The sequence below is a fragment of the Varanus komodoensis genome, unplaced genomic scaffold (assembly GCF_004798865.1).
Source record: "Varanus komodoensis strain SLA01 unplaced genomic scaffold, ASM479886v1 scaffold39, whole genome shotgun sequence".
NCBI classification, from domain to species: domain Eukaryota; kingdom Metazoa; phylum Chordata; class Lepidosauria; order Squamata; family Varanidae; genus Varanus; species Varanus komodoensis.
Genome location: NW_025335922.1, coordinates 3245193 through 3271044, shown reverse-complemented (window position 1 = coordinate 3271044; position 25852 = coordinate 3245193).

Genomic DNA, 25852 nt, shown 5'->3' with positions numbered 1-25852 from the left:
TCTAATGTCTTGGCTACAGTCTCCCTTCGAATTGGTAACTGAGCCAAGGTATGCAAAACCTTTCATATATCCAATTTCTTCATTGTTAATGGTAAAGTTCTGCCATTCTTCTATACTCATGATTTTTGTTTTCTTCATATTCTGCTACAGACCCACATTCACACATTCTTTCCCTTTCATCAGAAGTTATTTCAAGCCATTGATGCTTTCTGTCAGTATTGGAAGTCTTAGTTTGGGTTATTCACAGTTTGAGTCAGGATTATGATACATTTGTGTTCCTAATATAAAGATAATAAAAGAAGCATTATTGTCTTATCCAGGGAATCTTGCCTTAGGAAAGCATAAGGCAAGGAAGCACGAGGAAAGCTTGAGCTAGCAGAAAAGCAGGCAAGACATTGACTGCTCCCAAAGAAAGGATAGACTAGAAGTGGCAGAAAGACCTTATGGGCACAGTCCTATCAACCCCATGGCAGATGCTTGAAAGCCTCTAAATCTGGAAGTTTAGCACACAGGACTCAACTCTGGTGACCTCTGCTGCCCCTGTACCTGGCATCATGCATTTTATCTAGATGGTCATTTCTGGTCATCTAGATTTAGGGCCAGTGAGGAGGAGGGAAGCAGGTTGGAGCACCAAATGGAACCAGCATGACTCCCCGGTCCCAGCCTTCTCTCCTCCCACACCCACCTCTTTCTCTCCAGTCCAAGGATCAGCTGCAACTTCAGAGGAGGACAGCTGGCATGGTTCTTTGTGCTTGAGCTGCAAAAGAGCAAGGTGAGGTCTCAACATTCAAAATATCTTCTGGGCTCCCAGATGCTGTTGGCAGGCCATAGGATTACACCCTAAGACTAAGGATGCGAGGTTGTTTTTCTCTTATGACCCTACCTGATATTGAGATCTTCCTATGAGGGCCTGTTCTGTGTGATCCTTAGCTCTATGGTGATGATGGCTAGGCTTTCTCTACACTGGCACCAAAACCACTGTGGAACTTTTTTCCCTTAGAAGCCCCTCTAAGTTCCTTTGTCAGGCAAATGTGGCTTTCTTCTGGACATACTTTGGGCCTGACTGAGCACATGTTTTTATGGAGTGAAGACAGCTGCTGTTTTTATTTTAATATTGTTTTTTATCCTTTATCACTTCATGTAAACGTTTTTGTTAGCCATCTTGTGGATCCATAGTGCAAATCCAAGATAGAAATAAATGTGTAAATACTAAAAAGCAACAGTATTGGCTTGGAATCTACAGCTTAATTTCATACTGGATGCCTGTGTTGTGTTAGAAGCTGTCTCAATGCAGTATTATCATAATCAGACGCCAGACTTAATCCAAATGTCATGAAATAAGGTTGTTCCAGGCCAAAGTTTGTACTCAGGCCCAAAAATGTTTGGATCAGAGCAAGTGTGGTCTTCCTATAAGCCATGATAGTAATTAGATACCACCCTGCAAAGACTTAGGGTATTTTATACCTGTGCAGAGGTTCTTTTTTTTTTAAGATTGAATATTCTCCTGAGGTTTTCAAGCCTCTAGAGAGGAAGACTGATACTTCTGAATTATAGATCAAGCCCTTTGAAATTTAGACAGCATAGATGAATTCTCAAGAAGAGTTGATTTGCACATGAAAGTTGTCATGGGGCTCACATTCTAGTTTCTGGCTGTATATAGTGGCAGTCAAGGTCAGAAAGTTTTCAAGTTCAAAACCACATTCGTAGAATCCTATCAGAATACAAGCATAATTATGAGGCTCTATTTGCCATGCAGAGCTTTAAAAATATGCTAAGGCCTGACCTTCCGAGAGACTCAGAAGGAAGTCTCACAACTGAGGGGCAATCACTGACAGCAATCATCAACTTTGAACTACAAGGTAGAGTGGCCATAATGACATAGCTAAAGCAGCAGCATTTACATGCAAGAGGGATGTATCAGCAGACTCAAAGAAACACACAGGTTTTCAAAAGCAGAAGGGTGAAAACTGGAGGGAGAACCTCCAAAACAGCCCCATAAGATTCCTTGGCATGGAATGCTATGAGTTCAAGGACAGGAAGTGCGGGGGCAGAACTGTGTGGAAGAAAGGAGTGGCTGGAAAGAGGAGGCTTTTAAAAAAGATGCAGGAAGGACCATCTCATAGTCTGAATAGGTAAATTTCTACCACAAGCTGAAAGCCTATCTTTGAACATTCTGAGAAGTAAAAGTAAGAGCTGCGCATAGGTTGAATGTGTTTCATCATTGATTCAAGTCTTCCCCAAAAGCAAAAGTAAGAAGGGACTCATCTTCTTTATAGCTCACTTGATAACAATGAAAAAAAAAAAACTTAATGCAAATTTTAAAACATTTTTAGTTCAGTCTTTATACTGAAGGAGGAAGAAGCTATGGCTGGAAGAGAGTGGCTTATAACAGTACTGAACTGTGGTTAGTACTGAATATTGCAGGCCAATTTCGGAATAGGGAGTGGATGAGAAAGTCATTTCATTTTCTTAAATCACTATTCATCTAGTTTGCACCTTCCGGACTGAACATGGACTCATATGTAGCCAAAAAGATGTGGGTCAACCCTAATGGCAACATGCGTTGTCATCTTATTCTTAATTTACAACTGTTTCAGTGAAAAATTCTACATGAACTGTGCTTTAATTTTTTATCTCAAGTAATTCAGGTAATATGCTTGTGATGCAGCAGGATAAAAATTAGGATGGAAGTCACTCTTTTTTTAGCTTCATTGTTTACTAAATACAAATAAACACGCAAAATTAGCTCATTCTAGCACTTTTCTAGTGCAAGCAGAGAACATTTTTATGTAAATGACCCTAATTTCCATTTGAAAACTTTTCAGGAAAAAACCACCCAAATTCCCATGTAAAAGCCACATTATTCAATTTGTACAGGCTGTTTGTACTTAAATGCTTGTTGCTTGTTTGTTTGTTTGTTTTTCTCTTAGTAGAACTGAAGTAAATCTCTACCATATTACAAGGCCAGATTCGAACATGCTAACAGTGCTGGTCTTTGGTCAGCTGAACTGGCACCTACCACCCACCCACACACCACACACAGAAAAGATGTCAGCAGGCCAAATATTGCACAAATACGAGGAAATTTAGAGTGATGAGCAAATCAGCAAAATTGCAGCTCAAAGTTCTCCTAATTCCATCCTGAAGCTTTTCCCATCTCAAGTCCATATCAGATTGCAAGCTCCTCCTGCCCTTTTTGCATGAAAATACAGCCACATTTTGTCCTTATTTTTCCAAAGAAAATCTTCAGTTGTGCACCTTTCTGTAATACTTTTCCCATTGACCAAAGTGCATTTGTGTGCATTTTTCCATACATACATTTCAAATGTACACATGCTGTCAAACACATTTTGTTTGGTCTGTTGAAAGCTTGAAAATATGTTTGGTCTGTTGACAACTTCAAACACTCCACAGGGCAATGTTTGTTCCCTGTATGTGTCATTGTGCCATGGATGCCACCAATGCACAAGACAGCATTAGATGTTCGAGGGAATTCCAAGTTAGTAGCACTTCCAAAAAACAGAACAAGAGCCTTTCAGAAGCCAGCAAGCATGAACAGAATCTCTCCCTTGCAATATTTTGACACTAGCCCCATGTGTCTCTTGAAAATCTTCTTTCTGCCTTTACTTGTAGAGATGGTAAACACACTGTCAATGTTTTATTTCTATGCCAGCCATATCCACCATTTTCTCTACTCGTCATTAAACCGTATGGAGATTTATAGCATTGACACGCATGAAAAATACTGATGAGCAATTAGCCAAATATTCTTTTCTATTTCTTTCACTGACGATAATACAGTTCTCTTCATGCGAAGGTCATTTGTGGTCTGTGTCCTCACAAACCCCGGCTCTGCCATTCCCTTTCCCCCCATATTTTCTCAACATTTTTAGTCCATTTGCTGCCTTTGCCCATCCTTCAGCACTGGAGTTCCAGGCAAAGTGGGCATGATATGCATAACATCAGAAGGGAAAACAATAAAAAAGAACGATATCGTGTCCTTCATGTCAGAGGAAGCAGCCTAGGGCTGCTGAGGGAATTTCTCTCTGTAAATAACACTTAAGGGGCTGCTGTTATTAGAATATTAATTATAGTATTACATCTATTGCTACATTGTAAATTCCTTAAGGTTTCTTGAAGCAAAGGTCACTGGTAAGAAAACAAAGTCAAAATGAGTTTAGCTTTTCTTCAGAGATTTTTAAAAATCAAGTTGAATTAAGGCTTGAAGTTCAGTCATTTCTCAGCCAGACTTTAGTCTGCATATCACCTCCTGTAGCAGCCTTCCTAGCCTTGTACCCTCCATAGGTTTTGGACTGTAACCTCCAGCATCCCTGACTATTGGGCATGCTGGCTGGGGCTGATGGGATTTGAAATCCAAAACATCTGTACGGCACCGGGCTGGGAAAGGCCATCTTATAGAAGGACAAATCATTCACAGATTTATCACCACTCTGGTGTGGACATGTGCTTAATTTTTCATTCATTCATGTATTCATTCATTCATTTTTGATGTACAGACAAGGGTTTTGAATGGCGAGATGCGTCTGCCTGGGGCAGATGGAAGGAAGTGTTGCACCTGCACTGACTGACTTGCACCCCCACCTATCCCATTCTGCTTGTGAGACCCACCACTTCCCCAGTGGAGATTTTGCACTACCAGGAACAATCAGAAATAGTGAAAACACTCATTTCTGGAATGAGGCAGGTCAACAGCCCTTAGTACGGGAAGTCCATCAACCACTCCCAATGCAGATATGAGTATTTCTCCTTATTTGAGGCTACCTATGGAAGTTGTTATATCTTCTCTGCAGAAGCAGTGAATTCCACTTGGAGAGAAGGGACTGGTGCAGGGGGGAAGGACCCATATCATGACACCATTTGATAAGCCCCATAGAAAAATGTCCATATGATTGAATCTCATTGGACATTATCCTGACCTTCAAATCATTTAAAAAAAAGCCTGTGATATGAGTATATTGGATTTCAAAGGAACCTACAGATTAGCGTTTTCTTGCCACAGAGGATACAGTACACATGCAGCACATGAGATCAGGATGCCTGAAAGCCTTGGATAATTGTGTACTAATTCCATAAAGGGTTTTAATTTCATTGTGAATGGCCAATACAAATAAATTGCAAATGATACTCACAACACACCCTAATCACATCCCCATCAGGGTAATTCCCACTCTTTTCAATGGACCTGATTTAAGATAAGTGTATGTAACAGCTTTCCAGTATGACCTCATCTTAAATCTGTGAGCAAGATAACAACTAATAACTCCATTTGACACACCACAGTAGCAGGACACCATGAACTTACCCTGGAATTATGTTCTGAGACCTTTCATGCGGTAAGAGATTGATAATGTTGTTGAGCCCCTGGAACAGTGTGTCTGAAGCCCAGGGGATTGTCATTTCTTCTGGGACAAGGAGACTGTCATGCCACTTCACAAGAAGAGAGCATGAGACAAGTGAAAGTGTTGATAACTTTTGTGATGTTGAATGGCCATTGAACATTATAACATATTCACAAATATTGAATAGCAATAAAATATGACTGACTGACACGGGTAGCTGTCCCTGGTGAGGCATCCATCTGGGTTAGTGGGCTGACTTTAGAACCATTCAAAGAAAATGAGATTCCCAAGCCATATCTCTGTGATAGTTCCTCTTTCTGATTTAAATTGAGACAAAGAGAAGAGGAATGGTGGTAGAACCAGCCCGATGAAACAGATGCATCTCTGTGAGAAAAAGCTGGGCTGCAGGATTGTGGATCTACAAGATCTCATAGATGGATCTCGTAGATGCATTGTGGGGAAAAAGTTGGCCTGCTCTGTATGGAAGAGAAGGGACTAGAATGAAGTATCTTGATGAGTAAATTTAGGTTGGTGAGTGATAGAGAATCTATGAGCCTTGGGCTCAGGCCACTTAAGGTCCAGTGGGAACTTCCACGTATTCATATAGACTGGAAGAAACATCTGGAATGGACAAATGTGGGGAGGGGGTGCAAGCCTTTGCCTGGGAAACATTACCAGAATCCCTGATCCCCTCCAGTATCTAGTTCTTTACCCCTTTCTCCTCTTAGCACAGGTAAGTAAGCAGAAGAGCAAGCCCAGGGATCAAACTCAGCCATTGTGGGCCACCAAGTTTGCCTTTACAGGCCTCCATAGATGCCATGTCCCCTTCATCTAGCTGCATTCCCTTTGTGTTTTCCCATAGTTTGAGCAGTTTGTGTTTCTCCCATTAGAAAAAAAAATAAAATTCTCTCTTAAATCTCAGAGTAGAAGTAAGAGCTTTCAACAGAAATCTGCCTCTCCCCTGTTCCTTTTGCCTTTGGTTCCTCCCACTACTGGAGCACAGCCCCTGAGAGCCTCACCAAAATGGAATCTGGCCCTTAGGCTGAAGAAGGTTCAACACCCCTCATGTTAGGAGCTTCAAGCAATTATGAGGAAAGCCATCAGAGTCCCCTGCCAGAAGTGAGCATTGACTATGCATTTTCTGTGCTGAAACTGTGTTGTTTAGAATAGTCCTTCACTACATCAATAAGAAGGACCTTCTAGAAGTGGTGTGACTTAAACCATTGTTTTCAGGTAAACCTAGATCTGCTGCCTCTGCACACAACCAATATTGCTTTGGAAGAGATGGTGGCATCTTCCAGTGCTTAGCTTCCTCCCTTCCTGGTTTTGAGGAATATTTCCCCCCGCTGCTGCTGCTACTGAGTCCACTGGCTTGGACAGGGGCCTTTGGTTCCACCCTGACTGTCTTGTCCCTGAAGACAGTATGAGGCTCTTTGGATAAGCATCCCACTGAGTTCACTGAGACACCAAGAAAGATTTATGTGGAGACAGGTAGCAAATGCATCTGCTCAGCATCCTGAATTGCTCTGGGATTCACCATCACCCCCAGCATATATTAAAATGGTGTGCAATGAATTCCTGCCTATAATGGTGACACCTGAGATGACCTTATATCACTCAGCTCCTCTGTTAGCTGTCAATGCAGCTCTGGGACAGGAAAATCGGGTAGTGGCAACAGAATTTGTCCCTGCCATGTGGCTGTGAAAGGCACGGGAGAGAAAGTGTTGAAAGCCTCAATGCAGAGTGATGCTGGCATACAACTCCTTGGCTAACGATGCCATAAAAAGAGATGTTGCACTGATAATTACAATGAAGAAAAGTATGAGTATGTTTCTCAAGGTTTTGTTGCTGTTGTTGTTCTTTGTTTGCTTGCTTGTTTGTTTCCATTTCAGTCACCAATAAATCAGATTTAGTATCCTTTAACCTCCCTTTCCTTGACCAAAAAAGATCGGTTGGTTCAGACATATAGACGTTACCATATGAGTAAGAGTTTGGTGGGGGAGTTATCTTTCCTTACTTGCTGATAGGCAATTAACTTTTTAGCTGCTATTAACAGATACAGAACCATTCTAAGACTGCAAGCCCTCTAAACCAAGCTCACAAGGGAGGAATATGTCCCATGCCTAATAAACATGCACAAGATTGCTCTGAAAGTCACAGTTTCCACTTGGTGGTGGCAGATGCCAAGAAGTATTGTTACAGGATCCATAGATATGGAACATCCTGCCATGTCCTGAATTATGTTTATTCTGTTTAGCAAGCACAGCTTAGCACACTTGTCTTCTGTCTCCAATGGATCATTTGAATGGAGTCTCTTAAGCTGCTTTTCTTCCTTTTCTTGTTGCTTTCCCCTGTATTCCTAAAGCCAATTTGTATGATTGCTGCTCAAAGAAGCTTTTTTCTTTCTTTGTTACTTGTTTCTGTATCTTTGCTGCCTCATCAGCTCTTCTTTGCCTACCTTTGGTCTTCATCAGAAAACACTGCCTTCTCTTGTTTATGCATCTTGTTTAATCTTCTCCCCCTAGCATTTATTGGTGCTGTGTGTCTTGGAAAATGTGCATGAAAGTCAGAAAGCACCAAGTGAAATTGAGATACTTTGAGACACCGACGGGGCTTGCATAGGTAAATTTACTTTGCTGCCATCTCCACGGGCCCATGGCATGGCTCATGAGAATGGGAATCATGATCAATCCTACAACAAATGTATGGCCAGGCTTACTTTTCAAGCCTGTTTAGTCTACATAAAATGTGTAGACTGTGTAAGATGCCATGAAAGGTTCAGTTTGCTTTTCTGAATTACTTTTTAATAGAGTGAGCCAATTCATACCTAGCATAACCACACATGGATCTATACATTTCTGAGTCTGCAATGCTATGTAATGCAAACTTTTGAAAAATGTGCAGAGACACCTGTGTACATTTCTAAAAGGTGTACAAATAAACTTAAATGAATCCATGCATACAAAAACATGAACAGTTTTCTGGATGTGGGGGAAAATAATGTACCAGAACCAGGATGGAGTAAACTTGAGGGTGGAAAAATGAGAACCTTAGTAGGAACACATTTGACAAATCCACTCATTTACACTCATGGCACTGAATATGTTCGTGTGCATGTATGCAAGTCTAAATAGTTGTGGAGAGAAGGATCATAGAAGTAAGCCCAGGCCTCCCATCCCACTGTGTGTTGGCTCCATCCTCTATCTTCCCGTACAGAGCAGGAAGTTATAAAGGGGAACTCTACATGCGCTCACATTAATGCTCTTAGCATCCTCCCTATCATCAGGAACCAGGGCATGCAGGGGCTCCTTACCCCAGGAAGTTCTCTCAATGCATTCGGGCTTGGTCCAAGAAATTTTGGGATGGAGCAGGTGCCCAAAGCAATGCTAGAAGGGGAATAGCATATGAGGCCCCTTTTCTGCCACCGTGAATCCAGGCAATAAAACCTGACTGGGACTTTGGCACAGCTAGTTCAGTCATCAATCTCCAAGCTCTTTAGCAAGTTTTCTTTAACGAAGTTTATCAGTATATTGAATTAATATTTTACTTTTGGAAGGTTAATTCTTTTACATTTCATTGCTGAAATATAATCTGAAGAACACCTAAATCTTAGCTTTTGATGATCACCCATAATACATTGATGCACGTGGTTCTTTGACAACATGAGGTTTATTTATCCGTAGCCTAAATTCTGGTGTTCCTGACCCAGCTCTAGATAGGGAAGGGCAAATCTTTCAGATTCATGTTTTTCACACATTGGAATACCTAAAACTTCAAGTTCTTTATCTCCTAAATAGGTACTTCATGCATATTAATGGATTCTTATCCAAATTGAACTGAACTGAAATGCTAATGTATCTGCAGTGGACAAATCCAATAGGTACAGCTTTGAGCTATATGGCATAAGAGGACCATGTTGTAATTGCCTGTCATACAATTGTTAAAGCTGAAGAACCTGCCAATTCCTCCATAAGCCTCGCCAAAGGAGGAATTAGGGTTGCCACCTCTCTTTATTGACCCACTCCTCACCTCTAGACAAGGGTTCAGATTTTTAAGAGCAAAAGGAGTCAAAACTTTAGGCCTGGATGAACGTATCTGCCAGTTTTGATTTCTCCCACAGTCATTGTTTTTAATCTCAAGTTCATTTTATCTGGAATAGGAAGAACTTTGCAAAGTGTGCAAAATTATATTCAGAACTGATCTTCAATGGATTTCACACCATTCCTAGTGCCAGTGCCTGATGCTGGCATTGATCCTGGAATCTCTCACCCATCCCTCATTTGATGGCTTTGTTCTTCTCAATTTGCCTTCAAGTTTGGCTTGGTGATGCCAACCTTGGCAGGACTTCACAGGCTTCTTCTCCATTTGTGCCTAATCCTTTAACTACTAGAAATAGTTAAGGTGGTACTGTGCCAGTTGGCAAACCCCCAAACACCATAGTATCAGCATTGAAAGTAGCTCTTTGCAGATAATTCTCTATGTGACTGTAATGGAAGAAGCTGTGAACCGGTTGCCTACATTAAGTATTTATTTATTTATTTATTTAAACCATTTTTATGCCGCCCCATTCGCAAAAAGCCTCAGGGCAGTTTACAACAATAATAAATAAACATAAATAAACAATTTATACAATTAGAGTTCAAAAAACCGGAAGCATCTAGGCATATACCTAAAAATCCCTAAAAAATACCTTTAAAAAGTATATCTATAATCCTCACATTAAGTATTTCAGTGTATTTTGAGTCTGACTGGGGAGTAGCCTGTTTATTCCTTACCCTTCCCATCATCTGCAAGAAGCCAGCATAAAAGAGAAATTCAAGAAACATTCTTAAAGATTGGCATGCATTTTAATAAATGCACACACACCCTGTAGATTTTGGTCTTTGATCCAATAACCACTTGAGCTTCTGGGCTGCAGCTCTTTTTTTGGAGCAATGAAAGCTGCTAATTACATTATTTGCACAAAGCAAGAGGAAGAAAAGGGAAAAACCAACAATACAAAACTGAACTCTTGCTTAAAAGTTACATTAAAAACTGAAAAAGAAGTTCATTAAGGAAATAATACTCTAACTGAAGCCACTGTACTTGTTTTTATTCCAATGGGCTCCTGAATAATAGATAAACAAAACCTCATCTGCTTTAATTAATTTCATTTCAAAACAGATTCATCACAACAAAAAATTAGGGAGCAGTAAATATGTGTCCCCAAATAAAGGAAGAAAAGAAGGGAAAAAAGAAATTCATTGATGGAAAATGTGCACATAATTTTATGCCCTCAAGTGGTGGGGAAAAAGTAATTAATTAAAGAACATTTAAAGAACAACATACATTCTGATTTCAAAAGAAAAACAAATATCAACGTTTTCCTCAATATTTTTCACAGTATATCCTCAGTTTCTCTCTCTCTCTCTCTCTCTTTGAGAGAGACACAGAGAAACCCTATGCAAAAATGTGACAATCATGTCAGCAAAAACAGTAAATAGGAATAAGTTGTATTGCCCTATTAATAGCTGGTGATGTAAGGAATGTTTGGGCATTTGAGGAAGATGGAAGCAGGGAGATAGGGATAAAATGGGGACATACTAATGGTACAACTTCTGCTGGCATCTGGTAGACATGACCTTTTCCCTACAGTTCCCTCAAAGCAGCACTATGGCTGGGTTCACACACGGCAAACAACCCTACATGGTTTCCACTATGCACAGATTTTTGTCTGGACTTACTGGTCATACAATCAAGCAGGTACCTGGGCAGTGCAATTTCAGCACTCCCTGCTCCATCTTCCCAATCCCACCACACAGCCCAGCAGCCCCTGCCTGCACCCCCCCTCTGCCATCCTTTCCCCTATTCTTGCCTATGGACTCCAGCAGCCTCCTCCTGATTGATCTGCTGCAGTCCTGACATGGGTTCCCACCTCCCACTTCCACCTCCTGAGTAAAGAGGAAGATGGACGCATTGCTCAGCCAATGTGAACAATTGGAGTAAAACAAGTAAAGATGTGTCTGTTGATAGAGAACAGAACACAAGTATGGATTGAAGGCTGAAAGTGGTCATTTCTATGGCCATTCTTGCCAGGAGACTATGGTGTTTTCATATCAACATTGCTAAAATGTCAGTCCCAAGTCTGCTTGATCAGAGAAACTATAAGAAACCATGGAACCTTAGAGTAAATTGTTGATTCTCTCCATGGTTGTGGAAAACTAATCCTGTCACACAGGCAACTCCACAACTAGATCCAGATGACACAACAAACCCACGAACAGTAAGGTTTTACCTTGGCTTCTCTTGTCTTGCAAACCCACTTGGATTTGAAGAGAATCCAAACTTCAGAATTTGATGATTTGGCAGATTTGAAATACCTGGGGTCATTTTGACTCATCTCAAGCATTTCATATGAAAATGAAAGCCAAACTGCACAAATCTTTAAACTCTATTATGTCTGTGTCCATCTACAGCAGGGGTGAACAAAACCTTGGGCCACATGCTTTCAGTTCCCTGCTGCTACACTTCCAAAAGTACTGCTGAAAGGAGGTAGTACAAAAGCGGTGAAAGGCCTCAACTTTAAACAAGCCACACAGGAAGCCTACCTTGCCAACAGCAAGTTTGCTGCCATTGCTGTACCACTACATTTCAGCAGTAAATTCAGCTTGGTGGCCATCCTGGGAAAAGTGTCAGCCTGAGATCTGGTGGAAAATTGTGAATAACAGCAAGGTGCAGCCTTTGTGCCCAAGATCCCAGCTTCTGGTCTAGCCTCCACTCATCCTCATTACTTTTTGCATATTTTTACACAAAATCTAATCCTACCATCTTCCCTCCTTTTATTGCAAAGTATTAAAGCATCTGTGAAAGATGCTTTGTAGAAAAAGATTTCTTTAGTAGGCTGAACAATCAGAGATAAATCACTCCGCCTTCCCTGACCTCCTCCAATTAGGTGGTATATAGAACAGTGTGAAATTACCTGCCCTGCTGTGGAATTAGATTGAACCTCAACATCACTAGTTTACGCTAAGAGATAATGATACAACTGCTAGCAGTTGACGCAGTTCAATTGAGCCATGGGATGTTTATCTCTGTGTAAAACATGAAATGAAACATTGGGTTTAGATTATATGTTAGAAAGCATATTGACCTAGTTCAATTTCCTAACAAATGGAGAAGAGGGGGAAAGAAATAAACCAATTATGCATTCTGTACAGTGGCTTCTCAAGCAAGGATGGGAAACCTGCAGCCTCTGGAGCCTGAGTCAGTGTCCTCAGAGTCCCATCCTTCTCCGTGCCTCTCAGCACACCGAGAAAAGGTCTGCCATGATGTAAGAGGATGGCATTTTGGAGGCAGCTTCAGGAGGGTTGGGCCCATACAGTGCCCACCCCAACATCATCCAGCCCCTGGGGCCAACGCACGCATTGCTCACATCCCTCCCACTTTCTGTTTAATGCCGCTTACAACTAGGAGTCCTCCTGCAGAGCCGATTACGCCTCTGAGAGTATGATGTTATCCTAAATGAGAAAATAGAGACATTCACTCTCTTGCAGCAGGTTGGTGCAAGGAAATGCCTCAAAGCCTCAAGGTGGGCAAATGAGCAGTGTTTGAGATTGCCAGGATTCTCCAAATGACACCTTGCCCCTTGTCTGATGCCTGTTTCCCAGTGGTGTTTGCTATCACTGCTTGCTTTGCATGAAGAGGAAACTTGTCCACTTCCCCATGCCAAGAAACAGTGATCACAGGCATGCTGGAGGTTCACTATCAAAGGAACACTTACCATTTATTCAGACATACAGAAAATGCACGCAGTACGTAGGTAGCCCCCGAAGGGACTGCAAAGATGAAATCTGTTCAGGATGCATTTATAACCGATCAGTTACATACACAGATGGAGGTGGGATGAGGGTCACGCAGGCAGTTTGCTAGAGGCACTTGAGAGTAAAACAGAATGGATTGAGGTTGAATGGATTAAGACAAATGATGCAAAAGGAAGAAGTTCCAGGACAGGTATACATTAGCCTATCTAAGGTGCACTTGAGGAACAAGACTTGCAATATGGTTTCCTGATCAGATCAGCATCCCACCTTGTATCTATAGCCATTCGTACAGTATTAGGCTTCTGGCAGCTGTATTATGGCAGAGGTTTTTCTCATATGTCCAGACACCCAAAAGTCTTCCATATTAGTGTTAGGACAAACCATTTCAGAATTTGTCCCTCTAGCATTTGCAGACTTCCCCTTAGGCTCAGCTCAGTCCTGAAAAGTAAGCCAAGCCAAGAAGAAGTCCACTAACCTGGTTGCACAACGGACAACCTTCCCCAGCAGAAGCAGCTGCAGGATGTGGAAAAGGGGTGCTGTGAGGATCAGTTGCCATCTCTGGCCACCAATCTTTCCTTCTGCTTGTGCTGGAGGTGGCAACATGTGTAGGAAAGACACCCTGTGAGCAGGAAACATCAGGCACCCTTCCCAACAACCAGCCTTCTTCTCCACTCTCTGCTGTAGCACATATGGGGAAGGGTCACTGCTTGTGCAGTACATGGGACATGATTCCTGGCGATTGCCTCATGAACAATGGACACACACATCAGCAGCTCCAACTCTGGGACACTGCAAAGCAGACTGGAGAGCAGGGAGCCAAGTCTAGGAATTCCAGCAGATTCCCACCCCAAACTTTTTCTGCATGCATTCCTACTCTATAGAATAAAGTGGGGCTGACTGAGTATACTGAAGGAATTTGTGAAAATTAGGAAATGTGCATGCATTGAACTGGGAATTGGGAATGAGGAACTCTAGTATATGTGGCAGTTGGTGAATATTTCCATGCGTATATGCTTGGGCTGGCAATATTGAACAGAGCATGCTGGCATTTTTTGCAAGCTACCGTAAAATCCTCATATATCCCTGAGAAAGCCTTTCCCCATCCCAAGGCATGCCAGACTAGGAGAAGGAGACATTAGCGTGCTAGGACGCATTAACCTCATCAATACTAAATCTCAGTTCTCTTGGTACTGGTTCCTAACCTCCCCAAACACCACCATCCATGAACAAGGGACATACATGGAGACTTAGGAGAATTGTGAAACATGCAAAAGTACAAAAAAAAAAAAAAAAGGAAGTGTAGAGAAAACTTTTAAGTGGAGGCAGCCCCCAAATAACCATCCAGTCACTAGGAATGGAATACTGACCAACTTGTGGGCTGAGGGAAGTCTTAAAAAACCAGTTGGGTAGAGAAGGTAGGTAAAATGGAAGGGTATACCCTGAACTTCATGCTGAAAAAATATTGTTTCAGGTCTCACTTGTTCCCTCTAATTAATTCTAGGAATGCCGTTGTTTATGTAGCCAAATTAGCATGACCCATGCAGAAGAGGAAGATACCTAGCTTGGGGGAACCCACAGTTTGAAAAAAAAATCACAAAAATGTATAGGTTAAAAAATCATCATTAAAATGGATTTCCCAAAACAGGCAGATATGTACTGAGAATGCTCATTTTTCATGGAATAGTGACTGAATGGTGGAGTAAAATTCTGGAGCTTCACTGAACACTGAAAAAGTTTTGTTGCAAGTTGTACTGGTTAACAGAATTATACCACAACCTCAAGCAAGATACATATCCCTTATTCTGGAATAATAGATCTATGAAATACGTTGATACTGGGACTTGGATTCTATGCACTGTACCAGTTCCATTGCTGTCTTTTTCTTTCTGGCAGTAAGACAAGAAATAGCACACCCATGGAACTGTCAGGATCCCCCTACCATGAAAGAATGTGATTGTCAAAAATGACCCTTGACTTTCATGGATAAGCCAAGAAAGCAGGTCCGTGGCTGGGCTGTGAGTGATTAGTCAGGCTCTGTTATGAATGACTGGGATCCATGCATCTCTTGTGTATGATTCATTGGTTTAAAGTTTTCTAGAGAGAGGGAGAGGAAGACAGAGAGAAAGAGAGGCCAGTTACATCAGGCCTTTTGCCAGCTTTGAGGATCACACATTTGTGTACAATTCTCTTCTTTTCTATCAAACTGTATGAAAACGTTTTCCTTTCCGGTAAATCATAGTGTATCACTTTTGCTTTTAGAATGTGCCTCCAATTTTAATCCAGAGTGAGAGAGACCTGCCTCAGGTCTCAAGTTTAAGAAACTCTGACTTCTTGGGTGAACCACATTTCTGCAGCTTCCACCTGCCCCTTCCATTTGCTTGATGGGATTAAGAAAAGTGACCTCCGTTATAAGATCATTGCCAGGATGATTAAATTCATGCCTGTGAAATGTTCTGGATGCTCAACAAGTGTGCTGTGGTTTATTTCAAATGCCACCCTCCACTTCTATCTTCATTATCAAGGTGGCTTACAAAGTTTTAAATAGTAGACATGTATTTTTTAATCTGCTTTTTCAAACCCAGGAAAATGTGACCATAAAAATGTGACACATTAAAACAGATCGATAGCAAGAGCAGCAGCAGCCAGAAATTTCACAAAGCCAAGTACACACCACTAAATACCAAGGCCAAGGACAACATTTTTTTCCCCTAGTCCCTAAAAAGAAAAAAATCAAACTGGGTATCAGATCAAGAGATAAAGAGGGTTTTTACATGTTAATTCAATCTATCTGCTTTCAGTTGTGTCACAGAATAGGGATCCAGGCACAGCACCAAGGTTGCATTCATGCAACACGGCAAGCCTTGGTGAGAGTGTTGTCTGAACCCAGTCATGGTATATCATCATAGTAAGTTTGATATTTAGAAACCATGATCAGGAACAACAGTTCATACTATGGTTTCTCCATACCACTGTGGCTTTCTGGCATTGTGTGAACCTGGGATCATGGTCCTGGTGTGCAAGTACCACAAAGTCCCCTGGAAAGAATAGCACCTGAAGGAGCCACTCAAGTCATCCAGCAACTATATCTTCACCGACAAGGAAGAGGCAGCTGACAGGTAGGTAGTGATGTACCTTGGGACTGAATATCAGGTGCAGTTTCAGGTGGTTGATGTGGAGGCTGTGCAACATGCCTCCCAGATGCTTTTGGTATGATGTCTCTTGGGCTTCAACATACGGCCTGTAGATGGGGCAGCTCACTGAGTCCTCTTTCCTTTCGTTCAAAGAGATACTAATTTATGGAAGCCAGTGCTTCAAGAAAACATTAGCAAGTAAGTTGATAAGTGACCCCATGTTTGATTCAAAAGTCTTGACCTTAATTCATAATGAGTCACTCAGATTTGGACTTTGCCTGTCATGTTTGAACTACATGTGCTGAACTGTACATTACAGAAGGAATCCAGGATCAGAGAGAAAATTGCTCCTTTCATCACTGGACTATTAGCATCTCCTGTGATGCACATGCTAAATATCTCTATCACAGTCCCATTTACTATGGTTGAATTAGGCCTTTAGCCAGGCCTACTGTGTTTCCATGATGGTGATCATCCTTATGAACATCATCTCCCATGTGGTCCATGCAAAATATGGTAGGAAATAGATTGAAAGGGGTGGGGGGGAGTGGTGAACCTTTCTCCGAGAATCATTAAGCTGATTTCCCTTGGATTTGCTCGTGTTTGTGAATGACTTGTAATCATTCTGAGCAGGAGTTTTCACTGAACTCTTACTGAAATCTGAGTTCCATCAAGGAAAATGCAACAAGGATTCAAAATTACAAGAAGTCAATGCCATGCATTCCAATTTAGATGCTGTCTTGTCTCCCTCCCTGCAGGACAATATATCCCTTCATTTCGGCTTTCTCAGCTCTGCACATGCCACATCCACAGGTTGTGTTTGGGTTAATAATGACTTACTAATGATTAAATAAAGATGCCATTATTTTCTCTAACAGTAAAGTCAGTGCCCACATGCCAACAGAATTGGAAAGCCAAATTAGAACTAGAAAAAGGAATCATCACATGTGCAGCTGAATGCTGAGATATGAAGCACAAAACCAGAAAAGAATAAGGAAGGAAAACCAACTCCCAGTGCAAACCTCCCACTAACCACCACCCCCACCCCACCACCACCCCTATTTGGAGCACATGGCCTTCAGGAGCCGAGTGTGTTATCAGTCGGGAAAGGAAAACAGAAAGCTGGACAGGGGAACACAAGTCAGCTTGTGCAAGCCCCTTCCAGAAGGATCTCCTAGAGAAAGACATGCTGGTTGGCTAGAAATGGGACACTCCAGTGTCGGGGTGGAGATCAGTCCGGGCCCTTCACGATGCTGTTCTTACTCAAAGAGCACCAGCAAGGAGGCTGGTCCTTTCCTGCATAGCAGAAGCAAAAATGGCATGCTTTCCATCTTGAAAGAATATTTAATATGCCTACCAAGGTAAATACATTTAATCAGGATAAGTTTAGAGAATGCAGGGTGCACTACTCATTGCTTGTTACTTGTTCACAAGCTCGAAATGACACATGGGGTGGGGTGGGGATGTTGCCAGTTGGGGTTTTTGGAGGGTTGTTTTTATTGTTTGGGAGTTTGAGGTTTTTGAGGTTCAGGGGGTATTCAGGGGGGTTGGGTTCTTGGGTTTGGGTATGTGTGTACAATTTGTTTTTAATAGCAAGCCTAGCAGTATGTCTTAGTTTTAGTTGTTTAGTTGATAACATGCATGTTTAAACAGCATGTTCTCAACTAAACAACTGGGCAGCAGAGAAAATGAATGAATGTGTGATGCTTCGGCAAGCAGCCTGATTCTGCTAAGACTGAGTCAAAGGCCTTCCAATTCAATTCAGGTACCAAATCCAAGTCAAGATTCAGACATTTGAAACTTTAGACCTCTCACATGTTTTCTTTTTTTTAAAGCTCTGTATTTCTGTTTCTCAGATCTGGATATGATGTGCAGCAACAGTAGCTCCTTGGGAGGGAATTATGCCTGTCCCATTTTACCATGCTTTTGTTGTTCCCTCACTTCTATATTTTGCTCTTGCTTTTGTAAAGAGAAGACTACCAATACATTCAGAGATACAGTACTTGCCCATTCTGGGCAGATCAATACCACCAAGTCCCAGATGAACAGGATTTGTGTGCAAGGGCAGCCTTTACAGTACAGGTTATCCAAAAAAAGATGCACATATCCACCTGCTCTTTGTGTACCATTCGTCTGAAAATGACTGATAGCATAGAAGTGTATTTAAGTAAGAAAACAGCAAAGTTTCAGAAGGATATGCAGGGAAGCAAAGATACTGCAAAAAACCAAGAGGGGGATTGTCACAGCACTAGATAAAACAGACCTTTACAAGAGAGTAAACTGTTTACTGAACAACACAATTAATGCCCAAATATAACCACTGAGAATTATGATAAGGTTGTGAAAAATTCTTAATACACTTTTTCTTTTACCCCGGTTTAGCAAGGGAGATTTATAGTTGGAAAGCATTTCTGTTCACATTTCCCCTTCTGAAGTCAGTGGCCATGCACAAGTTAGGATGGGCAAGACTTGCACAGGATGCTGCACATTCAGACATGAGCCATTCGATGCCCTGTCACTGGTCCTATGAAATGTCAATGGAGGCACACATTTCCATCCCCAAACAAGCTGCATCTCCAGCATGGGCTGAGCTGTGAGTGGGTCAGGCATGCCCATTCAGTCATTTTGACGCTCACAAACAACTGGGTGATTGTGCTGCTCCTGAAGTTAATCCCTGGCTAGCTGGGACTGAGCCTTCTCATTAGTACAGTCCAGGTCAGCACGCACTCCTAGGATAAAGCCAAAGTGACAGCTAAGCCTAGGCATGTTATCTAGCCAGTCTGAACTCTCAGGACATCAGAAAGGCAGTTCAGTGAGCTGTGACAAGGGATAATTCTGAAGTGAGCCATTGCCTTTTCAATTCATCACAGTGATCAAAGGGTGGTCTTGCTGGGACACGGAGGAGTTGATTTCTTCTTTATAGATTTATGAAGCAAATGACCTGTCCATTCCAGACACATCCCCCTAAAAGTCTGAACAAAGCCAGACAATAATAATAATTCTTGCTGCCACCCTCGGTATTGCCTTTAATTTTCTAATCAAAGTCCGTGTATGCATGCATCTTCTCCTATAATGCGGCAACAGAGACACCAATCTGTAGGGCCATGGAAGAAGATGGATATGATGGCTTTTTGAAAAATTCAACAGATTTTAAATATTAACTATAAAACATAACCAAGTGTCAATGCTAGGAGCTTAGTGATTTTCAGCTCATTTTGAGACCAGCAGTTGCAGAGGGGGAAACAAGGTGAGTCATTCTGCCATGCATATTTTCTCCACAAGCTTTTAGTCTAACAGTGGCCTTGCGGAAGTCATGTGTTTTCTTAGAAAAACAGCTGGACAGATGATCTGCTTACCCCACTCCAATTAGTGATAAGTGAACCTGCTGCAAGAAAATTGGGTGTTTCCACAGAAAGTAATGCATTCATCTGCGCAATCATGAACGCAGGTTCTCCACTGAGTCAATATCTCCTCCTTTGCAGACCAGGTATTGCACTTGTGAAGTGCCAAAACACATTCTGAGAGCTGGAGCTTGCAATCATGCAGTGCATTATGCAATTATGCATCACCGTGCTATTTACCTTTTCCTTGTTGGTTGTTTCCATATGGCTTTCCTGCAAGTATTTATTTGCTGTGGCTGATCACTATATGGGGGAGAGACAAGGCACTGCTGAGCAGCATCAGCACATTTGTTCCTGAAAGAAAAGGGTGCAACCAACTCACATGGTGCATGCACAGAATGCTGTCCTTTAAATGCACAGAGTGCATACTTATTCATTTCCAGTCTGAAATTCATATGCATCATAACAATGAATTTGTGCAAGAGCAATCCAAACTCCGCTCCAAAAGCAAGCATAATCAGGGCACATGTTTCATCCAACGTGCCAGTAACTTAACAATCTTCTCAGCAACACTTTCTTCAATCTGGCCACTTCTATCCTCAGTTTTATGAGCTGCTCTGATCTGCACAGACAGGAGAAAGCATGTGGCTACCCAACTTGCATCCAGGATGACCTCCTGTAAGTGATCAACTGGAGGTCACACATGTGTTTCACTTTCCACTCTGGCAAAAGAACTGAAGCACAACTAAGGCTACCGTTCTATTCACATGGTATTGAGTAAGCCCCACTGAGTTCACTTAGTTCCAAGTAGGTATGCATAGGGTTATGTCAGCAATCCTAGGCCCATTTGTTTGGGAGTAAGCCCCTGATTTCAGAGGGACTTATTGCTGAGCACATACACAGAGGACTGGGTGACCCCTTCCACTTCTGCTGCTCAAAAGGAAAGTCAAAAGGTAGGTAGAAGGAGCAATGAGATGACCTGTAGAAGAGCAGATATAGTGGAAGGTTCTGATCTGTAATTCCCATGAACCTTTCCATTACCAGTCCTGAAGTAAATGGGCAAAACTCAGAGTTCTAATCGATTCATAAAGGGTATTATTAAAATGGGAAGATAAAGCATGCCATAAGTCTGCTGGATTCGTTCAGTAAGTCCACCGACATCAGTCATTATTTTAGATTAATATACACATTATTCTAATTCCAACACTTTTTGAGATCTTCCCCATGATAAATCTTTGTGATCCAAGGCCGCTGGTGTTCTTAGCCTATTTTCCAAAGACTCTGTTTCCTAGTAACCGACATCCTAGTGCTTAAAGTGTCTGCACATTTTTCACTCTATCTAGTTGGAAGGAAAGCATCAGTTTTCTTCAATAAATAGAGTCTGACAGGGAAAGTGACCCATGCTTCAAACAGACAAGCTGGGAAATATCCATAAACGTTTCAATAGAGCTTGAGCAGAGACGAAGAAAGAATGGTGAATTGGGGGACCTGCGTTTCTAAATGGATATCAATTTCCCAGATCATCTATTTCCACAACACCGGGGGCATAGCAATGCACACAGAAAAATTAAAAGATGAACATTCATGCATGCCAACAGGGTTTTCTTCAATTCCCCTGACCCTATTTCTCCGCATCTTAAGTCAGTTGCATTGATTCATTTCTACTTCAGGTTATTGTCTTCATCAGGTAACATTCAAATGAAATTCAAACATTGGGATTGGGGAAAGAAATGAGATTAAATTAGGATTGCAACTGAAGATGCAAAAATATAAATTCATAACCTGAAAACTGAGGGCATCTAAACCAATTCCATCTAAACATGGGCATGAGTATAACTTTACTGTCCAAAAATGCACATGGGAAGAGTTTTGGGATTCTAGTGAAGTAAATATATGTGCATTTATGGCTGTGAAAGTTGGACCATAAGGAAGGCTGAGCGTAAAAGGACTGAGGCCTTTGAATTGTGGTGCTGGAGGAGACTCCTGTGAGTCCTTGGACCACAAGGCGATCAAACCAGTCAGTCCTAGAGGAGATCAACCCTGACTGCTCTTTAGAAGGCTAGATACTGAAGATGAAACTCAAATACTTTGGCCACCTAATGAGAAGGAAGGACTCACTGGAGAAGACCCTGATGCTGGGAACGATTGATGGCAAAAGGAGAAGGGGACAGCAGGGGATGAGGTGGCCAGATGGGGTCACTGGGGCAGTGGGTGTGAGCTTGGGTGGACTCCAAGGGATGGTGGAGGACAGGAGAGCCTGGAGGAATGTTGTCCATGGAGTCATGATGGGTTGGGTAAGGGTTAGGGTTTCAAAATCCATACCTCCAGAATCTGTGGATTTCCTTTTATGTTAGGTCCTGCAAAGTGGACTGAGCCAGGAGCAAGTCCACATATGCTTACAGTCCCCGGTTGTGCAACTGGCAACCTTTCCCATCAAGAGCAGCTACAACATGTAAAAACGGGGTGCAGTGAATGGGCATGCTGGCTGCCATTTCCGGTAACCAATCTTCTTCCCCATTCACTGCTCCTGGTGGCAGCAATGCATGCAGAAGCATGGAGCTGTTTCCACCACGCATGGGGTTCAGTCCTGGTAAGCACCCGACAAACACTTGCCTGGAACTTGGAATCTGGGCTGCTAAATCCAGGGAAGCCAATGGATTTTCCACACAAAACAGATTCCTTGCACATCCCTAATTCTAAACAAGTCCTCTTGGTTTTAGCTTCCAAGGACTTATGAATGCCCTTTCCCAAAACTTCCATGCCAGGGATGTATACCTCTTTCAGCCTGAGAACTGAATTTAATTTTAGAGAAAAGGACCAAAGGCAAAAACACCAGCCTATTTTAGCATAAATCTCTTCCTACCATCCTTCTTAACAAGAGGCATTTCAATCTTTTACAATTGGAAACATCTTCCAAACAACCTAAATCAGACAACTAGCCAATGGTGGACAACGGAAAGGGGTGGAGCTAGAGGAAAGGATGTGGCCATCTAGGAACTCCAAGTGAGATCTGGAGGGCCCAAGGTTCAACAATTAACTTTTAAATCCAGGGACATCCCAACTCAAAAACAGATACAGTAAAATCCTAACAAGTTTGCTCACAAGTAAATCTCATTGAGTTTAATGGGGTTTATACCCAGGGCAGCAAAGATTAGCACTGCATAGAAATGCTTCTATGTGGTTCCAGGGCAGTTCCAAGGAAGAGGTAGAATTAAAAAAAAATCCTTCTGAAAATTTCCATAAGTTATCTTATCTTGGGTTCCACGTTTTGTTCTGTTTTGTTTTAACCCTAACGGGGTGCTCAGTAATTTTCTTGGTTGTTGAATCTCCCCAGAAATGCCTCTTCCCTCCACTTTTAAACTACTTTTCCTTAGGCTCTAAGACTAGAATTAGATTAGGCAGATCTTGTGCAAAATTAAATCTATGGGGAAATCTGGATTTAAAGACTGGAATGAAACGTTTTGATTTCAAGTTGTACAATAAAAAATAAATGAGAATCTAGCTCTGGCTGTCCTGCTCTAAACAGAAATTGGACTAAGTGGCCTACAAGACCCCTCCAATTCTATGATTCATGTAATTTAAGCTAATGAATTTGTGAATACCTGTTTGCAGAGATAAAATTCCATTGTACAGAATATTCCAGGCTCAGAGACAAACTTTTTCTCTCTCTCTTTCTTAAGGTAGTTAGTCTTACTATATGAGGATTGGGATTCTAAACATTGGGCTCAGATTTGGAATATGAAGAACACAGGAATCTGCCTGTTACTATAGCTACTAAAATGATTGATGAGCTGATGGCAAATGCCTGATCATAATACTTTTGAAAGTGTCATTTTAGCTATTAGTTAACATGCCATTCTGTAATATTTCAAAGGGACTTTCATAAAAATCCAGCTCCCCCTTATGCAACCAAGATTCAAAGTGCCACTCTGTGTTTTGCTATTCTAATTGCCATTTTCTCATTCAGTTCTCCAGCCATCACTTTAAGCACGAGAGCCGAATCTTGTATTTCAATTTTGCTGCTCATGTGACAATTTTGTTCTTCCCAGGAACAGTCATTTGGGAGAAAACTTATGATCTTAATTTAATCAGCCTGTGAATCAGATAAAAAACCAAGAACTGGAAAGGCATGAATTGTGTTTATAAAAAACAGGAGAGAAGATATTCTGGAGCACTCAGGAAACACTTTAATAAGCTTGATGCGTTTCAGAAAGATGTTTCCTTCTTCAGGGGCTGCAAATGAAATTCTGTTGTAATACATTTTTGACATTTTAAAACCTCAGTAAAACTGTAAATATATATAAAATGTTGCATCAGTCAATTTCCACAACAATAGATGCTATTGTGAAAATTAATTGATGCAACTCTGTATATACATTCTGCAGAGATGTAGTATGATTTTAAAACATCAATACTATTTTACAGTGACATTTTATTTGCAACCCCAAGGAAGAAAACGCTTCTGAAATGTGTTGGGCTTATTAAGACACTTGAGAACATATTTCTCTGGTTTTTGTTTTTTCCTGTAACTATAAGGCAATGCAGCATGTGAACAATCCATGTGAAAACCTTAAGTGCCACACAAAATAATGCTCAAGAGTGTTGGTACAAACTACTTCAACTACTTCATTATATAAACAGGTTCTGATTCTTGCCTGTGGGAGTCATGCTTGATGTTGCAATGTAATCCAAACAGCCTACTAAAATCCACAGGATTAGAAAAAAAATAGAATTCAAAGTCCAGTGCTTGGGCAGCCAACTTTTCAACCAACTTCTACTGTTGTGCCATGAATACTACCATCATGTGCCTTAGCAGGCATGTGATGATGCTCACTTCTACTGTTTGAAAGCTGCATTTCAAGATACACTTAAGGACACAAGCACAGCCAGGATGGCTTCTCTTCCTGGATAGCTGATACAGAATGCAGGACCTGGTTGCTCAGCTTCCAACGAATTTCGCAAGTGGAGCTTTCCTCCTATGCTACACAGCTGATAATGTTCTACAGTGTAAACATGTCACCAACATCCAATAAAAAAATAAAAGTTAAGAACTTCGTTAGAAGCAAAGCAACCTTCTCCTAGTTCCTGTCTGGCCATAACAGAGATTAGCAAGCACAAAAGAAAATGAAATTACACTAAGGCAACTGATTTACCCCTAAGGAACCACTGCAACATTGTTAAGCTATGTTGTTCAGAAACAGCCACAAATGCCAACAGCAGGATCTCTCACAATATTACAAAAATGATCAAAGGGCTTCGGGGAGGGAATGGAAAGGGAATTTATGTCCCATTTATAGAGTTACCAAAAAAGATTTCTTATGTGTTTGGTGTGTGTACTACCTAATAAACAGTTTTGCAAGAAAGGTTCCTAATATAATGCATTTTGAATGCAATCTCCACTCATGCATACATTTTGTATATTTTTGTGATTAGCAAAATCTTTGGAGAATTTCAGAGGAGTGCAAATTTCACAGGATACCTGTGTTTGGGTTTGTACAGTGGCTGAAAAGTATGAAATTAGGTGTACCCTCATTAAAATGCAAACTGAATGAATGTTTCCCTGGCTCTATTTCTGACACCCAGTTCTCTCTCTCATTTCCCGTCTCTCCTCCACTCCACCCAACAGTTTGCTGAGAGAGAGACAGGTAGCTATTGCCAGATATCTGAACTGATTCCCAATTCCAAGGTCCACGAAATTAGGCCGAGGACCAGAGGTTACATGCCCCTATCTTTAACAATCAGCCACATAGTCTGAAAATATGGAATGGGAAATAAGAAAGACCCAAATCAACCCATATTAATAAATGAGAGATTGCTGACACTGGTTGTGAGCATACCATACACTCATCATAAGAAAGAATGTGACAGTCATTTTTATTAATGTCTCCATTAAACCTCTGGAAGAAGCTCATGTTAATGAAATTTGCAGCTGTTATTAAATTGGGAGACATTATGAACACCAGGTAGGAAGAAAAAGGTAATAAAAGGGGGTTTAAAAAGCTTAGAAACAGGAGAAGGAAGTAATCAAATGAGATAAATTTTGGTGCAGTGCAAGCTATTAGAAAGGTAGAAAATAATTCCAAACCAGGTGCAGGAAGTTTCCTTTAAAAAGAGAATGAAGGCAAGAGAGCCATACTTAAGCTATTTTAATACTACTGTGATACATGGTTGAAAACTGAGAGCTACTTCATACAATTTAAGAAGTATCAAGAGAATTGTGA